General features: G+C 39.1%; 1 pseudogene across 1 annotated transcript; it reads right to left on the bottom strand.

Annotated features, from left to right (window-relative positions):
• Positions 1-89: 89 nt before the first annotated feature.
• Positions 90-9,134, bottom strand: LOC143614066 (uncharacterized; annotated as a pseudogene). Its single transcript, XR_013150236.1, has 16 exons — positions 8,961-9,134; positions 7,728-7,820; positions 7,529-7,630; positions 7,366-7,401; positions 7,166-7,276; positions 6,986-7,069; positions 6,773-6,891; positions 3,144-3,245; positions 2,948-3,064; positions 2,812-2,877; positions 2,639-2,705; positions 1,915-1,968; positions 1,702-1,790; positions 1,589-1,615; positions 1,450-1,479; positions 90-410 (listed from the first exon to the last, which is right to left on the bottom strand). The product of XR_013150236.1 is annotated as an uncharacterized LOC143614066 (transcript).
• Positions 9,135-25,334: the final 16,200 nt, after the last annotated feature.

The raw sequence follows: 25,334 nt of genomic DNA, 5'->3' as shown, positions 1-25,334 counted from the left end.
TACATAAATGACAATATCCAACATGCATGATCAACTCCATTTTACACAAAATCAGTTACATTATACATGAAATGTATACAAAGATCTAGAAATTTAACATTTACTATTCAATAAACCTCAAAAGAGTCCTTTAATGTTCAAACCATGAGTTGATGATGATGATAACAAATGGACTTCACAATGATCTAGTATTTCATGTGAAAAATAAATATAGTAAAACAAGAATGTTATATAACCGACACGACTAACCTAAACGAATCACACGGTCAAAACTAACACCCGAGTCATAGACCCTAGGTTTGTATCTGTCTTTGTCTATAGAAAGGATCCACCCACCACGCGTCCTCTTTCACAGCCTTTTCCCATCGTTTTTTAAATATTTGAAGCTCGGTTGTTGATTGCCTCCTTATCTGCCATCATACGGGTCAATTTTGATTATGTCTTATCACTAACTGGTCAAACGGGTCAAACCAAAGTGTATTCAAAATGCATAACAAGCTCCTAACTCGCATTTATAAACAAAAGTGGAACGCTTTGGTAATAAATTAATAATGCACCTTTGTAATCACATAAAAAGTATCGTGGGTGGTTGGCTCAGCCTGACCTAACCCAACCGAATTTATTATGCATAACAATCCGTGCCTCTGCTAACACGAATTATCTAAAGAACAAAATGCTTAAAACTCAAACATATATTTCGCAATGTTTTCTTAACCAGACTGGTCGTCCAGTGGTCAGACCGGTTTCAAAAACCGGATGACACCATAAATAAATTTTTAAACTCTAAAAAAGTTACAAACCTTGAAAATTCTTACCAACTAGTCATTTCATTTAAATTATATTTTATATATTTTAAGGGTAGTTTTGTGATTTATTATATGTTATTTTTGTAATTACATATATGTAATCACAAGTTTACCTATGTAATGGCCAATTTACATATATGTAATCCTTAAATTTCATATAATAAATGACCAAACTACACTCAAATAACATTAAATATATATATAACAAATAAATAAAATGATTGGTTGTTAAAAGTTTTTAAATTATTTGGAAGTCCTGAAATGTTTATGATCCCATATATGTTAACACACATATATATAAAAAAAATATTCATACACATACATATAAATTATTCAAAAGAATGATACTTTTGCATCTTTTGGTGTGGATTTGCAATTTAAAAAAATATGGAACCTTAAATAATTAAAATACGGAGCCTGAGGTAGTAAACAAGTTAGTAAATGACATCTTGCGGAAAAATAAATAAAATGAAATCCACTTCGACCACCCGGTTTGGTTCACAGGTTCAACCAGTCCGACAGTAACCAACCGATTCAAATGCACTCAACCAGACCGGTCATATCCGGTTCTGGGTCCGTCCATCTAACCGTTCCAATTCGAAAACCATTAACATTTAGGGTATTAGAGAATTTAGTTGCTTACCTCAGCTCGAACATCAACAGCAGGATGTTTCTGAACACAAAAGGCCAGTGAAACCATTAGTATAAAACAAAACAAACCAACAAATCTGGAAGGCAGGACATAAAAATCATCATAACGAAAAAAAAATAAAAAAGAGTACCTTTGATAACTCCACATTAGTAGAGGTCTTCAGAAAACCAAAATTTAACTGTTAACTGATAGAACCAGGGGAAGGTAAACACTTAATCTAACTGATAGAACTAAATGAATAACCTTTTTAGCAGAAGCCCCGCCTAACGTTTGTATTCCTTGATGCACGATATATTCACTATCAACACTCCCACCTTCTTCGACCGGTCCCCCTTCAGAATGTTATTGTTATTATTATCACAACAATCGATATCTCCAGAGTATTGATATGTAATATTTCAGGAAATCTATACTTAATATTACCATAACTAAAAACCATAGATTTAAAATCATCACCTGTGCACAATAGCCAAGTTTCATATCCATTCCCCATCCATGAACAAGGTCATTCTGAAAGTAAATTTATTAAAGCTTATCAATTTTGAACAATTTTACCAAATAAATAAAAGAATAAGAAAAGGGGCAAATACTATAAAAAACCAAAATACGTTCAGTTTTTATTCATAAAAGTCCCTTAACAATTATTTGCACATTAAAAAGTAACATAATTTCTGTTTTTCTCTCGTAAAAGTCCCTTAACAATCTTTTACACATAGAAAAGCAACATACTTTCTGTTTTTTTTATCATAAAAGTCCCTGGACACGTTAAATTTGAAAAACAAAATCTATTATTTATGATCAGATGAAATCATAAAAGCATTATTTGACAAATTACATTGTAATAACTATGAAAATCATTTGCTTATAACTTTTTAGAAATTTTAAATTTATACAAGCCATTTTATATGTTTTTAGTTTTATTTTATTTTATTTTGAGTTACGTCATCCGTGCCCATGTATGTTTTTGAAAAATTTATTTGTTATTATCAACTAATTGAATTAAAAAAGATGGCTAAACATTGAATAGACTTTGACTTGCCACATGTCCAATTTAAAAGATTAATTCACCTCAATCCTTTTCTAACGTGGTGTTAATAAGAAAATACACTAAAACTTATCAATTTCTGACAATTTTACGAAAAATATAAAAAAGAATAAGGAAAAAAAAAGGTAAGGCTACCTGAATAAGATGCCAAGCACAATGCCATGCGGCTCTTGAGAAAACCGGGACCATTCCTTCTACAAATCTTCATATTTAAAGAAACATATAAAAACGTTATATCAAAACTTATCGACAAATAGTAAAAAATGAAGTGATAGAAAATATTATTGTAAGTATATATGCTACTTTACCCAGAACAGGGTGGACCCTCACTATCATCTGAACATTTCACACTGCCTCTGCTGTCATACACTCTCCTGTAAAACAAAATATGAAATTACAAGTTTACAACTCAAAACAGAAAATTAAACGGTTCAAAATATTCACCTATGAAACTTATTCATTCTGTTTCGAATTGTGATCCGATGATGTATATCAGTTGAATTTGGATCTAAAGCTGGCTGTGATATTTCTAGACCTTCTGCTTTAACAATATTCAAATACCTGCAAATATGAACACCAAAAATTGGTCAGTGGTTAGTCAACTGAGAGAATATAAAATGTTGGTGATCGTTAAAGCTACCTTCTGGGATTAAAATGCTGCACTCCTAAGTCTTCGTCCCAGAGAAATATATAATCATAAATAGACACAGCCGCCGGATGCAGAAATCGTTTTGCAAACCACCTATGATGTTATTAAATATATTAATTAGGGGTGTAAACCAACTACTTGAGATCGCTTCACTAAAAAGCTGATCCCAAGCTTCATATGCCAAAGCTTGACTCGTCTTCCGAGCCTAATTGAGCTTATTAATTATACCAATATAAGAAATTTATTGTACATAGTAATATTATATATAATATAAATAACTGAATAATATGTATAATGTTAAAAATATATAAAGTTATAATTATATATAGGGAGAGGTTCATACAAAATACTGAATTGCTGCGAGAACAAAAAGAACAAACTCAAATCATTAATTTTTTTCTATCAATTGCTAATATATATATATATATTATATATATATATATAGGGGATGGTTCAAGAGAGAAGTGCTATTATTGTGAGAAATGCGAGAAATCAATCTGAACCATTGATTATTATAATCAATGGTCATCATCATCATCATCGTACTCAGTATATCCCACCAATAGCAATGCTATGGTAGGGTCTGAGGAGGGTAAGATGTAGACAACCTTACCTCTACCCCATAGGGATAGAGAGGCTGCTTCCGATGAGACCCCCGGCTCGATAGTAGTTTTGCATCAAGCCTTGGACATAAGGCACATAGCACTCATTCATCGGGACACCGGCTAATTGGTGCATGTGCCCTTGTCTTTCGGCTATCAACGCCACCACATGATGCCTGATTAACCTTCCCCCACTTTTAACGTTATTTTCACGAGATTAGTAAAATAACGTCAAAATTAGTGCAATTTTGTATAACCTTCCCCCATTGATTATTATAATCAATGGTGTATAATAGAAATGGCATAGTTGTAATTACCAACACATAACTATTACATCTTTTTTAATACAAAGGGTAGACTAGTCAATTGGATGTGACCAGAATTAACTCTCATCAATCAAGTGTACAATTAATTTATTAGTTATTTTCCATGCCTTAATTAACTTTCGTAATCATCCTTTAAAATTAATTATCTCAAAAACCATGTATGATTAAATTCTCAAGTTTTAAAAGATTAGTGGATGTCTGGATAGCATATGATATATGATTCTTTTTTTTTTAAATCAAAGATCTCTACGTCCAGAACTACTACATTCATAATATAATATATATAATTTTTTCATATTGTTGAGCATGAATGTAAAATTTATTTGGGAAAAGTAGATGAGCTCTTTATTGAATAAAACTGGTTTCATGTACTACATTTTACATCACGTCTACACTTATTAGGGTTGTGGTATTTAGTGTAGGGTTGTGCTATTAAGTGTAGGGTATGTGTGTAAGAGACTGTGTAGGTAACATACATGTGTAAGCGAATATGTGTAGGTAGCAAGTTCTGTAGCATGGCTGTGTAGGATATTATCTTGGGATGTATGTGTCATAAACAAATTTCTAAGTTGGTTGTGTAGGATAATATGTTGGCATGTTGATTATGTAGGATGTTTAATTGGAATGTTTGCTGGAAACTTTAAATGTATGTTGTCTATGTAAAATAATCTATTGAAAAGTTTGGTTGTGTAGGATATTATGTTCAGGGGCGGACCCACATAGTGTGGATCGGGGTCCCGGGACACCAATGTTTTTTAAAAATTTATTAGAAGTGGTATATTAAATTTTTTGAGGACCCTATAAGATTTAATACTTAGAACCCATACTATTAATGTTGATGTGGTCTGGTGGAAAGTCCCTTGTTTTATCTTTGAAAGGTCATGGGTTCAAGTCTTACAAGGCTCAGTTTTTGGTTTTTTGTGTTAATTTTTAGTGTTAATCAATCATTTGATTGCTAATGTTGCAATGATAACTTTGGAAACATTCAAACACCTCTAAAATACATATCATTGTTTTCAACTTTATGCATGGTTTTCTTTAGAAACATTCAAACACTTTAAAATATCAGTTTTATTTTTCACTAGTTTAAGTTAATGGTTTTCAACACATGCTTATGAAAGGGTGGATCTAGGTTCTATCTCAAAAATGTTTAAGAAAGGGAAAACAAAGTGTTTATGTGTCAACCCGACCCATTTTGACCCGTTCAGGTAGTGATGATTGAAAAGAAAGTTTTATTATGATATTGTTTTTTATTATGTTCTTCGCCTCGACCCGACCTGAACAACGACCGACTCGGAAAATTTGAACACCGAAAATATGGGACCCCATTGGCAAAAAATCCTGGGTCCGCCACTGATTATGTTGGTATCATAATAATAAATTATTTGTAGGATTTATGTTTGTATGATGTCTTTGTTTGCTATTTTTTTTGCTACGTTAATGGTGTAGGAAATATCATAGATTCAAAATATTTGCTTAATCGGTGTTATTTTGAAGTGTCAATGTTTTAAGACTCTTTTTTTAATATTAGCTATTATTTTGAAGGGCATATATAATGCATGAAATAGGATGGAAAAATAACAACGCATATTTATGTTATATTTTTCAACAAATAATAAATCAAATTTAAACATAAAAAAATCGAATATGATATGATACACACATGAATCCAAAATAAGGCTAATTTTTTTATGTTAAATTAAGAAATACATAAATTAATAAAGATAAAAAATTGAAATCTCTAAATACTTTAATACTTACCAAATATAAAAAAACTCAATTTTTACCATCATACCCTTATATTAAATTAAATGAAAAAATCAAAAGAAAATTTCTGATTGGTTAGATTGACTTCTCACATTTCTTGCAATAACTTGACTTCTCTCTTGAACTTAAACCTATATATATATATATATATATATATATATATATTAAATAACATTATTTGTTACATACAAATTTCTATGTATGTACATAAAAAGTCATTAATTTGTTCATATGTAACTTACCCATTTATAAACGTTTACCTACACTTGTGTAGGTTCTTACACCTACACATGATTTACTTTCCTGCACATAACCTAAGCATGTGTAGGTTTTATTATTATACAAATTTGTTTATGTATTTATATCTAGAATGTTAGAAGAGATGAATAAACATTGCATTTCAACCACCTTTTTGTATTTCAAAAATTTTTAAATTGAATAAAAGAATGGTTTATGTTGTTCTTTCTGTTCTTGCAAAAATATGTCTTCTGCATAGAACCCACCTATGTGTGTGAGTGTGTGTCATGTGTAATTAAACAAAATAACAAATAAATATGAATGAACCAAGCTCGAGCTCAAGCTTTAGACAGAAGCTCGAAACAAACCGAGTTCGAGCATAAGTGACTGTGGGCTTGGCTCGACTCCTTTACACTCATAATAATAACAATTAGACAATTGCTTGTAACACAAAAATAATTGTTATTTGTAGTAGTTATTTGACCACAGGTAAAGACTTAATAACCAAAAAAAGTTATTGAAAAAATGAGACAGAGGTGGAAAATAAGCAGTTTGGGTAACATGCCAAAATGGATCAAGTCAAACACACAAACATGTAAGTTTATGTGTCGGTCAAAACGAGCCAGACTTGGCAGGCCAAAATTTTTTGCTCATTCTATTTTATCTTGTATATGATTAATGACCTTACCACTTTGTTTGGTTCTGAGCTACAATATGTATTACTTTGTTATGCCAATCAAGATCCCTCCATCCGTCGACTTTTCCATCATAATGGAATAATATAACCGTAAAGTTTTCTTTGAGAAACTGTAAAGTCAAAAGTCAGCCAATATGATTCACTCATTCACATATTAAAGTATCAAAAGGTATACTAAACATCAAATATCAACAATTCGTGTACCTTTTGAACAATAGTATTAACATTACGCTTTTGTTTAAGACCCACTGGAACCGCGAGCAAATTATGTGTACTTGATTCATCACCCTTCAATATATAATACTTGCCATATTAAACAATAGCTTACACAACAAGCAAAACAAAAATATTAATAACAATCCAAAGTCAGATTTCAAGTCTAACCTTTGACTTTGAACTACTTGTTGACCATAAAGGCTTTAACTCCAAGTCAGATTTAGTTTCAATAATACCGCGAGGTAAACCTTTTAAACTGGTAGAGGCAATGGCATAGTCCTAAGCATTCAGATAATATTATTAAGTCATAACTTGATTTTCAAAATGTTAATTCTTTTCATAATGTTTAATTGGTTTTCAATATCTACCTTTGAGGAATAGAGTGGGTCAAATCTTGAGTCCAGCTGATAAGACAAATCAGAAAAGGATTTGTGTTAGTGAAGTCATGAAATTATACACAAACTGTTACAAGACAAAAAGATTAAGTTTTAAACAAATCATTAACTCAATTAGAACTAATGCAGTGTTTACCTCTGTTTGGAGATACTGATAATTTGTGGTTCTATACACAATATACAGCATTATGATAAATACAACTCCCATGAACGGTCTCATCTTCATCCCATAACGTCCCTGCATGTATAAATACTATTCCTTAAGCATTCTCAATAATTTAAACTAACAGAAACTCTCATCAAAAGATGACCGACTACAATCACATAAAGTTTACCCAATCAAAATGGAGGTGTCTTTTCAATAGATTCCTCCATGGTTTAGCGTCTCTCATCAACAACTTGTGTTATATATATGTTTTCATACCACACTGCAACTGTTAAACTATTTTAACATATCAATAACTCACTTAGAAAGCAAAACAATTATCATAGAGAATGACTGTAAGATAGTTGTAAACACTAAAACATAAAGCCCACCCTGTTTGATTGTTACCATTAGCAAATTAGTAATCTTGATGAAAAAGAGCAATATATACAAATTTATCTACACAAACTTAAGTCAGAATTAGCATAACATTCAAATTTGAACTGCACAAAACGGATCATCAACCATGTAGTAACTTCATCTTAGTTTTCAATGTAAAATGGTTGTGCATGCAACCGAAAGAAAAACTGATTGCTTGGTTTTACGTTTTTGTAAAAACCAAACTGTATGTAATAGAAACCGAAAAAACAGAACTGAATTGAATTTAAAGATGTTCATTTTTTTTACATTTTATTGTAGGTGATTTATAATAACTTAGTAAATATGTAACTAAGATATTTTAGCCCAAATGTATAATAATTAATTGGTTATTATTTAACAAAATGATTTAGGCCCAAATTCATTATTTTTGGCCAAAGGTTTTTTTCTCAGCCCAAAAATTTTCAAGCTCAAATGACAAAACCGAAAAAACCATAACCGAACTGAATCCTAACAGAAAACCAAAGAACCAAAACCGAACGGTTTCCAAAAACTCAAAAACCGAAGTGTGTTTCCCAATAAGAAATGGTGAGTATGACATTAAAATTCAAACCTACAAAATATACTATACCAACCTAAAGAAAAACAGTTTATTAACAACAACAATTAGGTCTTTAAAAAAAAGGTTTTAAGTTAATTTTAAGCAAGTGTAAATCAGTAAATGTAAATGGCAATAGCATGCAATGTATGTATATGTATACAATGAATCTAATATACATAACAAGTGTTAAAATATAATGACCTAGAAATAGAATCCTAAATGAAAACACATCTGATAGGCTTATAATAATAATAATAATAATTAAAAAAAAACTCCAAATTTCAACAAAAAACAAGCAGGCACGCAAAACAAGAGTATGTATATAGATAAATAAATAAATTAATTAATCAATCTGTGTGTCTCATTGGGTGTGAGTGAATTTCGTCGGTAGATCGTACAGCAACTATTGAGATTTAATAAGAAGAGATCGGAAGAGTGGGTGACCTGAGAAATTGGCAGGCAGATGAATGAGTGAAGAGTGAAGTGAAGTGAAGGAGGATGATGATTCCGATAATAATGGTGGTTTCCGGCGACTGACTGAGTGTGTGTGTGTGTGTGTGTGTGTAATTATGAATGAACAAAAATAGCCGCGGGTAATGGTATTATTGCTTTGACTGTTACTCTCACTATGATGAGTAGTGATTCATTCCTCCTTAACGAGAGAGTGTCGGAGTTCACACGTTTTAAATTAATAATAATAATAATAATAATAATATATTATTATTATTATTATTATTATTAGTATTAGTATTATGGCGACATCGACGGGTTTGTTGGAATATCTCTCTAGAAATAAGACAAAATTAATAGAAATATATGAAATGATTGAAAAACAAATAGTTTTTATTTAATATTTTGAAGGAATTAAAAATTTAAAAAAAATATATTAGAAGGACTAATATGTCAAGAAAAATGTGAAGAAACACGGATCCACTCCCCGGGTATGGGTCCTGGATCCAATGAGTCTACTGGGTAAGATACGATAATTACTACCAATGATATGAGTGTGACTTCCTAAAGTCCAATGACCGGAACCTGCAAAACAGACACCGTGAGTCTCGTTACAGGAAGGACAATAGGGGGGGGGGGGTCTTCCTGTAACCACCATCCGGCGTGAGAATCAGTAACGTTCGTAAATGAAGAAAGTACTGAAGTAAACAGACTAAGTGTAGTCAAAATGCAAGTGAGTGAATGAATACCTCATAACGTTTGACAAGGTTTTATAGCCGAAGGATGTAGGAAAGTGATTGGGCCAGCTATCCTCTTCTAGAAGATCTTTGATAACTGCCTGGACGCGTGTCCTCTTGTGATAGGTTGAGCTATACGTCCCATGTGCATGAGTATAACAACCTAGACACGCGTCGCCCAATAATATGATGGATTGCACCCTGGCCATGTGCACGGTTATAACAAACTGGCCAGATGTCCTTTATTCATTGGTTGTTTAGTCACGTATCCCCCAAGTAAGAATCATGAACCTCCTTTTAGAGAGTATTTGAGTGATGACAGCTGTCCCGCTGGCATTGTCTTCCGGATGTTGAGGCGGACAAATACCCCGTCCTGCGGATGACTTTTTAGGATGCCAGGATGCTTCCGCGCGTGTTGTGAGGACGTTCCTCCTCATTCGTGATATGCGGGTGGTCCATGTGTCCCGCGGGTGGCTTATAAGAGGATTCTCTGTAACCCGCGGGTGGTACTTAAGGGTATTTGGGTCTTTTTGGTACCCTACCTCTACAAGTCCCCCCAATCCAGTGTTTCTTCTGTGTGAAACCTTTATGCGGGTGAAATTCTGGACTTAATGCGTTTTGGGGATTTTTATAGTTCAGAAGTTAGGTAGAAAATATCTTCTGATGGTATGGATAATCATGAAAAATGACAAGTTGACCACTCGCAAGCGCGTGAACAGGTGATGGAACGTTTTTTACGGCTGTCACTGTACCCAACTGTACAACTTTTTCTCTTTTTCGAATTTCCCGCGTGACGTGGCAGTCACCGGTTGGGTGATGCTTTCTCTCTCTACTGTTCATATCCCATCGCATTAATTGCGATGGGTATAAATAAGAAGAGACTCCTTTCTTCAGAAGTTTTATCTCTCTTTTCCTCTGATTATCTTCTTATTTTCTCTTTGATAAAGTATCGAATCTTTCTTATATGTCTTCCTTAAATCTTCCTAAAATGTCGAATGTTCAAACTGAAGTTGATGAGATAGAAATTGCATGGGACTACTCAGAATATGAAAAATTACTGGAAAGGTATGGTATTCCACCCGAGTGGGAACCAGAGTTTCCTTCTATCGGTTCTATAGCTAGTTTCCCACCGCCTGGGAAAATGGCTTTGTATACCGATTATTTTGTTCATGGGAACTTCCGTTTACCCATAACGAGATTCCTTCAGAAGGTGTTAACTGCCTATGGAATCCATTTATCTCAATTGCATCCTCGTGCTATGATGCGAATTCGTATGCATAGCACGTGACATGGTGCCACATATTGATCGATTTCCAGTTTTTTACCGCCTTGCCATTCGTGATGGTTGGTATACATGTCAGGGGTTTTCTGACCGAAGCATCGGATATGAAGTTGAAAAAGTATCTAAAGATTGGCGGAATAAGTTCTTTTGGATTTCTGAGGACGTGGTTCCGTTGAACATGGTTCGTCGTCCGGTGAGTTCTGCCCTTCCGGATATTATTACTGCTAATCATGAAGGTCAAGAATGGTATCGTGTACTTACGATGGAACCAACACAAATGCGGGCACTGCCAGAAGAAGCCCTGGTGTGGGCAGACATGAGTCGCTTATGGGCCTCAGAATTTATGGAGCCTATTTTTGTTGACTTATATGAGCGTAAGTTATTCTTACTATTTTTTCTTCTTTTTGCGATACCTTCTATAATTAATTTTTTTTATCTCCTCAGGTCGGGGTTCGATGTTCGACGCCCTTTTTGAAGATAGGGGTTGTGTCCGACATGGCATCCGGGATGCCAGTGACATGCCTATTCTCGAGAAAACTAAGTCCCGCTTCCTTTTCCCAAAGAATGTGCGGGCTGAGCCCATTGTCTCTAACGCCACCTTTGAAACAGGTGCGTATGTTCTGAACCCTCATCCGCTTTTTGCTATTACTTCTGACGGGACGATCGCCACTTTATTGTCGAATGACGATGACGACGATAGTTCTGACTTCTCGATCTCCCAAGGAGAGAGGGAATCTGATGATGACATACCTGAACCTTCTTCCGTCTCCCATTTGTTGGCAAAATTAGAGAAAAAGAGAGCTTTTATGGCTTCTCAAGCAGGACAAGCGGGCGTCGAGACTGCGGATGTTGAGGAGGGACCTTCGAAGAAGAAACGAAAAATTCGCCGTGCTAAAAAGCCACAATATAGCCTTGCTGACCGTATTGACACTGTTGAAGGTACATATTAATCTTTTTAAGTACTATATTTTCATAAGATGTGTAACTAAAAATAACTTTTGTGTTTGTAGATCCACTGATCTTTAGTGAAGATGTCTCTGAGAAGTTGCCTACACCAACTCCTCAAACTGATCAGCAACCATCTCCTTCTCCAGAGAAAAATGTAGAGGATAAGCCTCCGACTCCTCCTAGTAATATTAACACGGAGGATCAACCATCCTCACCTTTGGTAGAGGAGAGAGCGCCAACCCCTCCGATTGATACTGCCACTATAGATGGGGTTAACATCCAGTTTGAGACTGATGATCGTTTTAACTATCTTTTTGAGGCTGGGGGTGGTACTGGTGGTCAACAGGACGATCCTGCTGTTAATGAGGAAGGTTATAGGACTGAGGAGTCTCCTCTTCAGCCTCCTCCCCAACAGCCTTTTTCAACCCCAGCTCGCCTTAAACCTTCGGGTTCTCGTTACTATGGGGATACGGGTCTGGGTGATACTCACGAATTGTTTGTCCCTTCATGGGGAATTACTAACGGGTCATGGTTCTCCCATCCTAGAACTTGTATGGATTTCGTCGAACATTGTACGCCACCCGCTGAGATGGCAGTTCAACGTGACCTTCATGACCTTCACACAAACGTAGCTTATCATCTAGCTAATGCTTTGGCCGGTAGCCAGGAGGTCTTAAGTGAGTGGCGTACTCTTGGCGGGAAAGTGGCAGAAGCTCGGCGGGCCACTGAGGCTGCCAAAAAAGAGGCTGAGGGGCATCGTATTGCCGCCCAAACTGCTAGATGGAAGCAAGTCGACGCGGAGAACGCCCTCAAGAGTGAGAAGGATCGTAACGCGGACACTGCTCGACGATGGAAAGATGCCTGTGAAAGGCAAAATTCTATTCGTGAGGCAGATCGGGCCAAGGCTTAGAAGGAAAAAGATGATTTAGCCCGTGCCCAGGAAACCAACTCCTCATTAGAGAATCAAGTTGCTCTTCAGGGTGCCCGAATTCATAAGCTTGAGAAGGAGCTAAAGTTGAAAAAGGAACGAGTCAGTCTTAAAGATCAAAATGCGGTGAAATTCAGACTGCTTATGACTCCCTCCTCAAAGCTCATGAGGAAACTATCGCGGAACCGAAGGAATTCCAAGCGCGGGCGGGGCGTACAGAGCAGGACCGTCAGTGGTTCCTTACTCAGGGAGTTGATGCTGTAAGTTAAACTTTATCGTTTATTATTTCTCTCTTATTCTTTGATATTGGGAACTTATGTTTTTGTCTCAACAGGTCGTCCGCCATATTAAAGGAAGTAAGGAGCTGAATGATAGCTTTGCTAATGTGATGGCTGCCTCTTCTTCGCTTGTGCGTGTGGCGGGCTTCCATGAAGGAGTAAGTTATGCTCGAAGCAACCGCACATTTCAAGACCATCCGCTATATGGTGTAAACGTCAAACAAGATCGTGTGGACCGGGTCAAGGAGCATGACACTCTAGTATTTCCTTTACAAGATGTGCTTCCGTAGTTTGCTTCCGTATACGACGGCGTAAAACTTTTGAAGAGTTACCTTGGGGAAGAATCTGAGGATGATTCCTCCGAAGATGCTTCGCAGAAGGTTCCGGAAGATCCATCAGGCTCGAACCCTTAGGATGTTCTTAGATTTTTATCACTTGTAATTTTTCTTTCTCATTTTGTAATTATCTTTTGAATCATTAATGAGAAAACCTCTTCGAATTTTGTGGACATTCAACTATTTGGAAAAAAATATCTCTAAAAGATATTTTTGAAATTTACAGCTTTTTGAAATGTTTAAACGTTTGGATAACTTATGATGACGTGGCGGAGAGAGAAGCTCATTGAGGACAACTGATAAGACGTGTCTGGCGCCTTATGACAGCCTGTTTTCACTATCTTGAATTTCCCTCCTGACGTGTCAACCATCTGGCGGTCCGTCATTTCTCTCTCCTCTGTCACTCTATGTACCGCATTAATTGCGATGGGTATAAATATAACCCTTGCAGTTTCCACTTAATCTTTATCGCTTTCAGATTTCTCCCAAACACTTGAAACTTTTCTGCAACTTTCTGAGATTCCTTAATTTTCTTGAAACTGAAATGGCTAAAGAGAAGAAGAATACTCCCACCATCAACGACGTTGTTGTCTGTCTTAAAGAAGAAGATTATAATGACGTTGTTAATGTTTACGGATTAACGACGGAGTGGAAACCGGAACGTCCTGCTAGTGGTTCTATTGCCACTAATCCTCCTCCGAATAAAATGGCTGTCTACGTGGACCATTTCACCACGGGGAACTTCCGGGTTCCGATTACCAAATTTGTCGGTCGATCTTAACGACTTATGGGATTCATCTATCCCAGATCCATCCCTTTGAGATGTTGAGAATTCGACATTTCAAATTTTGTTGCCACACTCATAACTTAGAACCGACTGTTGGCATGTTTGCCGTTTTTTATAAGATGACCTTTCGTGATGGATGGTACAGCTTTGCCTCCATGGAGAAGAGGATTATAGGGACGGAATGGCTCTGTAGCCTTCATGGCTGGAAGCCAAAGTTTTTCTGGATTCATGAGGACGTCATTCCGTTCAAGATGACGAAACGTAAGGCGGATGCTCCCATGCCCGTAGTTCTTGCCAGCGCTCACGAAGATCAGGCGTGGTATGAAACGCTGATCTCCACCCCAACTCCTCTACGCCCAATTCATGAAGGGGCGATGGTGTGTGCAAAGATTAGCCGCCTGTGGCCGTTTCCAAGTCTAGAGCCATACTACGAGGAGACCAACAAGAGTAAGTTTGTTGTTATCTCTGTTTTATCATTAAGTATTTTCTAACTTTGTTTTCTTGCTTTATGTAGGTGAAGGTTCCGCCTTTAGTACTTTGTTGGATCGCGAGGGGGGAATGATGGTGCGACGCCCAATCGATAAGAGGGATGCGCCTTTCCTTGAGCGCACCCGTCATAATTTTATATTCCCTACAGCTTTCCGCCCGGAACCTAAAGTTTTCGAGGCGATGTATGCCAAAGGTGAGGCATATGTTAAAGATTGTATCCAGAAAGGTGAGGGCATTATGAAACCCAAACCTATGACTGCTATTACTTCCAGCGGAGTGATTGTGCTCTTCTCGTCTAGCGAGGAGTCATCACTTTAAGAAGAAGCTTGTTCAACTGATGTTAATAGAGCTGTGGACTCATCCGCAGGTCACACTCGTCAGAGGGCTGCATCTTAGCCAAACGGCGGATCAAGATGATGCTACAATTGAGGCAGAAGGTAAGAGACCTGCGTTTGATGACCTCACCGCTGAGGGTGATAGTCAAGCGAGTGAGACGGGCGTCTCCAAAGCGGCTGGAAAACGCAAGGTTAATCCAATCAAGGATGTCTCAAAGAAGAAGAAATCTAAAAAGACGAACCCTGCTGCTTTGGGAGCTCGTTTGGATCAACTCGACGCTGACGATCCTTCGTTAGGTAAGCTAAATCTTTATTATGTGAATTAGAATGTGTCTAACTCATTTGTTGATGTTTTTCAGTGAACCTGGATAACCTCCCTGAAGGTATTTCCGGTTTGAAGGATTCTCCTGTTCGTCCGCCACCACCGCCTCCTAATACTGCCGAGGACCCGGTAGTTGTGGCGGATGATTCGCCTTTGAAGGGTAAGAGGGTCGACACGACTGATCATGCTAAGGTGTCGCCCTCTTATAATGTTTACCGTTTCAGGGATCAACGGGGGATAAGCACGTTCCCTTATGCTTCCCAAACTTCCCCTACTCATGAAGAGGAAGACCCTGCCCCGCATCAACCTAATTGGACCTTACGTCGGGATTCGACATTCCGTGACGTGAACGCATGTTATGAATTTCTGCGGGAGAGTCTTCCGCATGGTGAAAAGGAAAGACGTCGCCTCAGTGTCCGCCAGGAGTTGCTGAACTCCCATACTTACTATGTAGCAAATTCTATTTCCATTACCCATGAGATAACCAGAGATTGGCTGGCGATGAATGAAGAATGGGATGAACTGGCGGCCTCTTCTTCCGATGCCAAAGAAGAAGCTCTTAGGGCTATCAATGAAGCTAGCGAAGCCAACCAAGCTCTGGAGGCGGAGAAGGTTGTCCGATCTGCTTCCGAGGAAGCCAGGATTACTCTCCAAAAGCAACTGGATGAACAATCCAAGATGATGGTTGACCAGACCAAGTTGCTGGAAACCCTGCAGGCTGAGTCAGCAGCCACGGACAAGCGCCTGGCTGATCTTAATGTCAGAAACTGTGATCAAGCCTTGGAATGCGCTGGTCACAAGATGGAGCTTGTCCGGGCCAAGGCGGATCAAAAATGGCTATTGGCGGAAGCTATTCCCAAGGTATGTATTTTATTCTAGTCACAAATAATCTAAGTGTTTAGAGTTATTTATGCATGATGATTTTGGCAGGTCATTGCTGATGTCCGGGCTAGTGATGAGCTTGGGAATTGTGTTGCTATCCTCCTCAAAGCTTCCAAACAGGCCGGTCGCCAACTAGGCTTCCAAAAAGGTTATCAGTTTGGATTAAACTCCAAGCTTCCCGAGGAGTATGTTTTGGCTGGCCAAGATACTGTTGCCATCCTTAAACAGAAATCAAAGGACTTTGATTCTTTGAAATTCTCTTTGACGGAACAGATATCCGAGCTTGCTGATAAGGAGGATAGCATCCAGCAACTAAAGACTCTTCTTGAACTTGATGAAGAAAACGAAGAAGAAGAAGATGACGATCATGCTGATGATGCGGGAGGCGAGGGTGCATTGCATAATGATGCTGCACCATGAATTTTTCTGTTCTTGTAACTTGATCCCTTTTTTTTTGTTTGTTTGTAATCCCATTTGTGTGAATAAAGAAGGTTTGATTTTGTATCCACTATATTTTGTTTATTTGTCATAATATAAATGTGTATAGGATCTTCTTTGTATGCCAATAAAGGATTACATAATAATACAAGTCTTGTATGACTGAAAAGAAATTTTTCATAACTGAGGCGTAAGCCGTATTACAAGAAACGAAATTACAATGGTTTTTGACATCTGACTAGGCACGCAGGCCAATAGACAAACTTACTAAAAGTAACACTTCCTCAGTTGAGCCCCATTCCAAGACCTAGGGATCTCCGTCCCGTCCAGCCTTTCTAGTTTATAGGCACCTTTAGATAGAATTTTCTGGATTCTATAAGGTCCTTCCCAGGTAGGGGCTAACTTGCCCGGAGGCTCTTGCCCTGAGGCTTCATTACTGCGGAAGACGAAGTCTCCCGCGTCGAATTCACATCTTTGGATCCGAGATTTATAATATTTTTGCAACTGGCGTTTATAATTATGTTCTCGGATTGATGCCAATTCCCTCCTTTCCTCAAGGAGGTTAAGGTTCATCCGGAGTTCATGATCGTTATCTTCAATCATGAGAACTCTGGCGGATGGGATTCCGATTTCGGCCGGAATCATGGCCTCTTTGCCATAAGTTAAACTAAAGGGGTTTCGAAATTACTGGAATTTTTCTGAGTGCGGAAGGCCCATAACACATGGGGCAATTCATCGACCCAACCCGTCCTTTTAGTTTCTAATCTGGCCTTGATTCCCTCTTTGATGGTCCGATTAGTTCTTTCAACTTGACCATTCGCTTGCGGGTGAGCTACAGAGGTAAAGGTTTGAGAAATGTGTAGCTCTTTTAACCATTCCTGTAACCCACTGTTCGCAAATTGTGTCCCGTTGTCACTAACGAGCTCCAGAGGGAGGCCGAACCGGCATATGATGAATTCCCACAGGAATTTTTTAACATTTGCTGCTGTTATGAAAGCAACCGGTTTAGCCTCTACCCACTTTGTAAAAGTAGTCGATGGCTACTATTAAGTATTTGACCCGTCCAGGGGCTTTAGGGAAAGGTCCCATGATATCAATAGCCCATTTTTGGAACGGCCAAGATGAGGTGACTGGAACTAACTCGTTCTTTGGTCGCAGCGTGTTAGGGGCATGCCGTTGACAAGAATCGCACTTTTTGATTTCTTTCACAGCATCCAAGTGCATCTCTGGCCAATAATATCCGGCATTCATTAACTTCGCCATGACCATACGCGGGCCAGCGTGAAGACCACAAATGCCTTCGTGAACCTCTCTGATTAAGTAGTTCGCGTCTTCAGCATCCACACATCGTAATAGTGGTCCGAGGAAAGAACGTCGGTATAAGGCACCATTGAGAATCTGGTAATTCAAGGCTTTGTGCTTTATCTTCCTGGCCGCTGTTTTACCCTCCGGAAGTACTCCAGACGACAGGTATGCTGTAATCGGTGTCATCCAGGATTCCACTCCCGTTTGAATCACTAAAACCTGACGTTGCGGGACAGACGGGCGGTCTAATATTTCGATGCGGATGTCTTTGGCAAAGTGTTCGAAGTTTGTTGAAGCCAATTTACTGAGGGCATCCGCTGATCTGTTCTCACTTCTCTTTATATGAATGACTTTGCAAGAAGAGAATTGGAGCATCAGATCTTTCGCCTGTGACACATATGAAGCCATGATATCATTTTTTGCTTCGTATGTGCCATTGATCTGTCCCGCAATCAACATGGAATCCACTCGGGCTTCTAAATGCTTAACCCCAAGCTTTTTAGCTATCCTCAAGCCTGCCAAAAAAGCTTCATATTCTGCCTCGTTGTTGGTACTTTTGAAGTCCAACTTTATGGCATATGTAAACTCATGGCCTTCGGGATTGACTAACCTGAGGCCTGCGCCACATCCCTCACTGCTTGAAGCTCCGTTCGTAAATAAGGACGAAATCTGTCCTGATTCCGGGGGTGCTTGGGGTTGTTGCTCAATCAAACATTCTTTTTCTTTGTGATGCGGGACCTCTGTCACGAAGTCCGCCAACACTTGCCCTTTGATTACTGGCCTAGGTTTGTATTCTATTGCGTGTTCACCTAGTTCGATGGCCCATTTGGCCAATCGCCCAGACAATTCTGGCTTGCTGAGAACGTTTTTGAGCTTGTATCCAGTTAAGACATTGATGGGGTGCCCTTGAAAGTATCTGCGGAGGCGTCGTGCAGCGTAGACCAGTGCCAAAACAAGTTTTTCTAGCATGGAATATCTTGTTTCTGGGTCTGATAGTGTTCTGCTGACGTAGTAGATTGGTGTTTGAACATTCTTGAGATCTGTCAGAAGGACAACCCCGATAGCAATGTCTGAAGCTGATAGGTATAACGTTAAAGGTTCTCCCGCTTGGGGTGCTGTTAACGTGGGAAGTTCCATCAAACATTTTTTAACCTCCAAAAAAGCTTTTTCGGCCTCGGCGGTCCACTTAAATTGTGCTTTCTTGAGACAATTTCTTAAAGTTGAAATGAAAGGATGGGACTTGGCTGCATGATTCGCCAAAAAACGATTCAAGGCAACCAGTCGACCATTTAATGTCTGAACTTCTTTGAGGGAAGATGGGGAAGGCATGAGGGCTATAGCTTGAACTTTATCTGGATTAGCTTTGAAGCCCGCATCCGTGACAATCACTCCCAAAAACTTTCCTTCTTCCATTCCAAATGAGCACTTGGCCGGATTCAGCTTCATGTTGATACCTTTCAAGGTTTCGAACGTCTCTTCAATATCTCTCAACATCTGGTCTTCCTCAACACTTTTTATTATGAGATCATCCATATACACTTCTAAGTTTCGGCCAATTTGGTCTTTGAACGCTATGTCCATTACTCGTTGATATGTGGCTCCCGCATTTTTCAGTCCAAAAGGCATCATTTTGTAACACAAAGTGCCTTGATCTGTACGAAATGTTGTTTTGTCCTCATCGTCCGCTGCCATGCGGATCTGATGGTAGCCCTTGTAGGCATCCAGGAAGCATTTGAATTTGAATGGTGCCACAACATCAACTTTAAGATCTATTTCGGGTAAGGGATAACAATCTTTGGGACATGCTTTATTTAGATCTTTGAAATCAATGCACATCCGCCATGACCCATTGCTTTTGGGAACCATAACTGGATTAGCAACCAAGGTCTGCTAACGAATTGGGCGGATGATCCCAGCTTGTAAGAGGTCCTGGACTTGCTCATTCATTGCTTTTGTTTGTTCCGGACCCATCTTACGTTGTTTCTGAACAATTGGCGTAAACAACGGGTTTACCCTTAACTTGTGTTGCGCAATGTTCCTTGGAACACCGGTCATATCCGCGGGTTGCCATGCAAAAACATCAATATTCTTTGATAATAACTGTTTCAAGGAGGTCCTCACTATCTCGGAAATAGCAGGTCCTATTGTTACAGTTTGATCAGGAAATTTTTTGTTCAAAACCCATTTCTCTGGTTCAGTCTTCACAGTTTGTTTTGGAATTTTGCTTGGTTTTGAGCTCTCGGTTGCAAAGCACTGCCGATTAACATAAATTATTGCTATGCCAGTGTAAGTTGGAACTCCTACTGCACCGTGTGCTGTGGACGGATGAGCATTAAAGTCACCAATCGCTTCTCGTCCAAGAATAATGTCATGTTTTGATGTTGCTGGCAGAACCAAAAACTCGACTTCCTCAGTCATAGAGTGAATTCCGTCACTTAAGGTGACTGGGAATGAAATTACACCCCGCGGATGCATTATTTCCCCTCCAAACCCCGATACTGGAGCGTGGATAGGTTTTAATCTTTCCTTATCTTCCTCGTCAAGCTGTTCAAAACATTGTTCATACATAATGTCGGAAGTACTACCGGTGTCGAAGAAGACGTATTGGGAACGGTAATGTCCGAATTGGGCAGTGATAATCAAGAGGTTTTTGTTATTCGGTCCCCCCTTGATACGAGGAAAGATCATTGGCTCATTCTTCCAGTCCTCATCATCAGACTCCTTCCTCTTTTTCCTTGTATCGTACCCGCCTTGTATCATATGGACGTTTAAATTTCTGACTTGCTTTTTACTCGGGCCTTGGATATCCCGTACGGGAGCTTTACCATTGTCAGGTTTTCCATCTTTTACCAAGTGTCCAAGTTTTCCAGACTTTACAGCTGCTTCAATTTCATTTTTTAATGTTCTGCATTCATTCATATTATGACCAATGTCATCATGATACGAACAACGCTTTTTCGGGTCAAGGAATGATCTTCTAGTCAGTGATTGTGGTTTTTTAAAATCACATTCTCCGTTGTGAGAATTTCAGCAGAAGTCTTTGAAAGAGGAGTCCAATTATTGGGACCTCGGTTCGAGGGTCCTGCATGGTTACAAGAGTCTATCTATCGCATATAGACTTTAAGGGCATCGTGGCCTAGTTGCCTATGAGGGATCGTGCATCAAATGGTTTTGATGCTTCCGCACTTGGCTGAAGCCTTGACCAAATAGGGCCTTTCGCCTGTCTATTAGGTCTTGGAATTTGAAACTCGACTTTGAATTTTTGCTTCGGGTTACCATTTCTCAATGTTTTCTCAGTGTTAGCATACACCTTTGCCGCAGTCATGAGATCGTCCCACTCTTTTGGCATTCCATCTCTGCCAGTAAGTGTGCGGACTAAATCATCACATCTGACGTTTTTGCGAAAGGCGCCCCGAAGTATGTCTTTACTAATTCCACCGATGTTCAGGCTCTCATCGTTGAACCTGGTGATAAAATCTTCTATACTCGTTATCGCGACGAACGACATCTAAAATTTCTGCGAGTATGTTTCTTCTGCTGACTAAACTGCTGAGAAAATTTTTTCACCAAATCGTCCTAGCTGGAAATTTCACCATCAGGCAACTTTTCAAACCACTCTCTTGCTGCCCCTGTTAGTGTCAATGCGAACATGTGACACCAATAGGGAAGCGTCCAACCACTAACACCACCTACCGCCACAAAGTTCCGGAGATGATCGCTTGGATCAGTCATACCATTGTATTTACCTACCGATGTAGGTATTTTAGCATTAACAGGAAAGGGTGATGTGGCAATGCTCGGTATAAATTTTGATTTTTTGGCGAAAGCCGCGGGGCGATATGGTTTGGTAAAGTCTCGCTCAGCATTGCTATGGTACTCGGTGTGGCGGACGGTGTCATGTAGACGACTACTTCTCGCCTGGGAGCTCATCTTACTTCCCCGGTATACATACTGTAATCTCCCGGGTGGTAAGATGAATCGTAACTATTAAACTCGTCCAAATAAGATGGTATCCGCATGTCTATGCGAGGACGAGGGCGTAGCCTTGGTAACTCGCCAAACTCCGGCTCCGCCTGTTGGCTGTAATGAATCTGACTTCCTCGCACTATTGGTGGAGGGGAAGGAGATCCTCTAGGGGATTCCTCATAATCCAAAGTGCGAGCGTGAAGTCTTTCATTACGTTTTCTTCGCTCGTATTCAGCCACCAAATTTTGTTGTTGCATGCGGAGCCACTCTTCAGGAGTTAATGCTCCTCTGGATCTAGAATTACGTTGGTGAGATCTCGCGATGTCAGAATCGCCTGAATTATTTTCCAGATCCAATTCTGGCCGTTTCCGGAGAGTCTCATCCGTAATTCGTTTTTGACCCAAATTAGAACCTTCCGGTGCCAAGGCACGTCCCATGTTTGTGGGAGTGAGATCGGTTGGTGCTGTAACATTTTCTAGGGAAAAACCCCCAGGTGTTACCTCAGTGATTCGTGACCCCGGAGCAGTGACACGTTCAAGAGCACGGCCACCCGGAGTCGTAATACGTGCAAAAACACTAAGACCCGGAGGTGATTCTGTGTTAGTTACACGTGAATCGGGTGCAGCAGTTCCCGTCGGCCCTTCAGGAAGTTTACTCATATCAAACGAACCAAAAACCGACAGAGACAAAATTATGCAGTTCTAACACCAACAGGATAGCGCCAATGAAGAAACACGGATCCACTCCCCGGGTATGGGTCCTGGATCCAATGAGTCTACTGGGTAAGATACGATAATTACTACCAATGATATGAGTGTGACTTCCTAAAGTGCAATGACCGGAACCTGCAACAGACACCGTGAGTCTCGTTACAGGAAGGACAAGAGGGGGGGGGGGGGGGTCTTCCTGTAACCACCATCCGGCGTGAGAATCAGTAACGTTTGTAAATGAAGAAAGTACTGAAGTAAACAGACTAAGTGTAGTCAAAATGCAAGTGAGTGAATGAATACCTCATACCGTTTGACAAGGTTTTATAGCCGAAGGATGTAGGAAAGTGATTGGGCCAGCTGTCCTCTTCTAGAAGATCTTTGATAACTGCCTGGACGCGTGTCCTCTTGTGATAGGTAGAGCTATACGTCCCATGTGCATGAGTATAACAACCTAGACACGCGTCGCCCAATGATAGGATGGATTGCACCCTGGCCATGTGCACGGTTATAACAAACTGGCCAGATGTCCTTTATTCATTGGTTGTTTAGTCACGTATCCCCCAAGTAAGAATCATGAACCTCCTTTTAGAGAGTATTTGAGTGATGACAGCTGTCCCGCTGTCATTGTCTTCCGGATGTTGAGGCGGATAGATATCCCATCCTGCGGACGACTTTTTAGGATGCCAGGATGCTTCCGCGCGTGTTGTGAGGACGTTCCTCATCATTCGTGATATGCGGGTGGTCCATGTGTCCCGCGGGTGGCTTATAAGAGGATTCTCTGTAACCTGCGGGTGGTACTTAAAGGTATTTGGGTCTTTTTGGTACCCTACATCTACAAAAAGTTAAAGAAAATGAAAGTTTAAAAAACAAGTATGATTAACAAAAAAAAAGAGAGTAACAAGAGGGGCTTGCTCCGATGGCCAGGAACATGATGGATGACCCGGATGTCCCGGGTTCAAATCCTGATTTCGACCGGATTTTACCAGAGCATTAAAACATGTCGTGCCTTCGGGCGGGGTGAGACAACTGGATTTTACCGGGAACGCCAAGCCAAACTGGGATGCCAGCGTGGATCCCGATCATGTCAACATAGTTGGCCTGAGTGGGGGTGGCGGGACGCGACGTGTTCACGCAGTGAGATAACTTAACTGTGAAAGTCACCGTTCGAAAACAAAAAAAAACAAAAAAAGAGAGTACCTTTATGATTTTTATCCTAATCTACTAAAATATATCTCTACACCCACATAAACATTTGGTCCGTTACTTTATTGATTGTTGTGTTATGCACTTAATAATTGCCAACTATAATTCTATTGTTAATTATTACATATTAAATCGAAATAAGAATCATGAATTTCTTCCATTTATAAAGGTAGGTAAAAGGAAGAGAATTAATAATTAATTTAGTGTTATTGGTCCCCAGCATAAGCATGTGAAAACAAATGTTGTAAACAATTTAACGTTAGCATTCACTTTATAAATGTTTGTTCTTCTATCGTCATTTTGTTTTGGAAAGTGTAAACCACTTTTTTTTAAGCGTAAAGAAATGAATAGATTAAAGTACTTAAGCATCCACAATAAGCCATTGGCTATACATTTACGTTTCTTAATTTTACTAGACATAACATCATCTACTTTACCCTATTTTACTCTATTTCATCGTGGGTGTGAATATAGAGCCTTAGTTCAGTTTTCAAAGTGTTTTTGTGTGACAAGTTCGCACTTGCTTAATCAATCATCATCTTTTCTCTTTGTTGCGCTACTCACAACCTTGTAAAAATATCATTTCTCTCCTCATTTTCCTAATCACACATAAAAACTTGTTTTTGAATGTTTTTATACAAAAACTAATCCTCTCCATGTCTCCTCCATATACTCTCTCTCTCTCTCTCTCTCTCTCTCTCTCTCTTCAAAAGCACTTTTAAAAACATCCATTGAGGATGCTCTCAGCAAGTTGCTAAAAGCCAGGAAAAGAAAACAGAAATAACGCAATCGAACAATTACAACTAGAAGCTTTGTGTCCCACATGGATCTCCTTTTAATTTTTAATTTAGTTAAAAGCAAGCATCGTAACTTCTTCAGTTATCATTTTGATCAGTTGAATCACACCTTTTAACATGAAAACGTTCTGGTTCTTCCACAACACACAACAAGTTGCCTTTTTAAGCACCTTTAACACTTGCGCATTATCTACCAACTCCAGTTGTGACTCGAAAGACCCCCCCCCCTCCCCGGAACTGCATCCGGCCCTGTTTATAATTTTGTTTCATATCTCTAAGGCAATTTAACAATTCAAAGCCAAGTGCGTAGAGTTTTGAACAGCTTTGTTACACAATTTACACACATCCAACCTACAATCACACACCCCTTTGTCAAGTTTACCACCAAAGGAACTCCATCTCTTATCAAATTCCATACACAAAGCAAAAGGCTTTTAGAGGTGTCCATTTCAAACAACACTATTTTCGCCCAAACCGAACCCACTTTGATTTTGTAGTTCTTCAACATCTCTTCCAAATCGGTAAACTATGATTTTGATTTACTGTATCGTGTGACACGCTAGCTTTAACCGAGTTGAGGTGCTACATTAATCATCGTTCATTTGGTAGGACTTGAGTTTCTGAAA

This window comes from Bidens hawaiensis, unplaced genomic scaffold (genome assembly GCF_021521415.1).
Source record: "Bidens hawaiensis isolate Kalapana, Puna unplaced genomic scaffold, B.hawaiensis_p1.1 tig00038981_1, whole genome shotgun sequence".
Taxonomy (NCBI): Eukaryota; Viridiplantae; Streptophyta; class Magnoliopsida; order Asterales; family Asteraceae; genus Bidens; species Bidens hawaiensis.
This window is presented reverse-complemented; position numbering and strand designations above follow the sequence as displayed.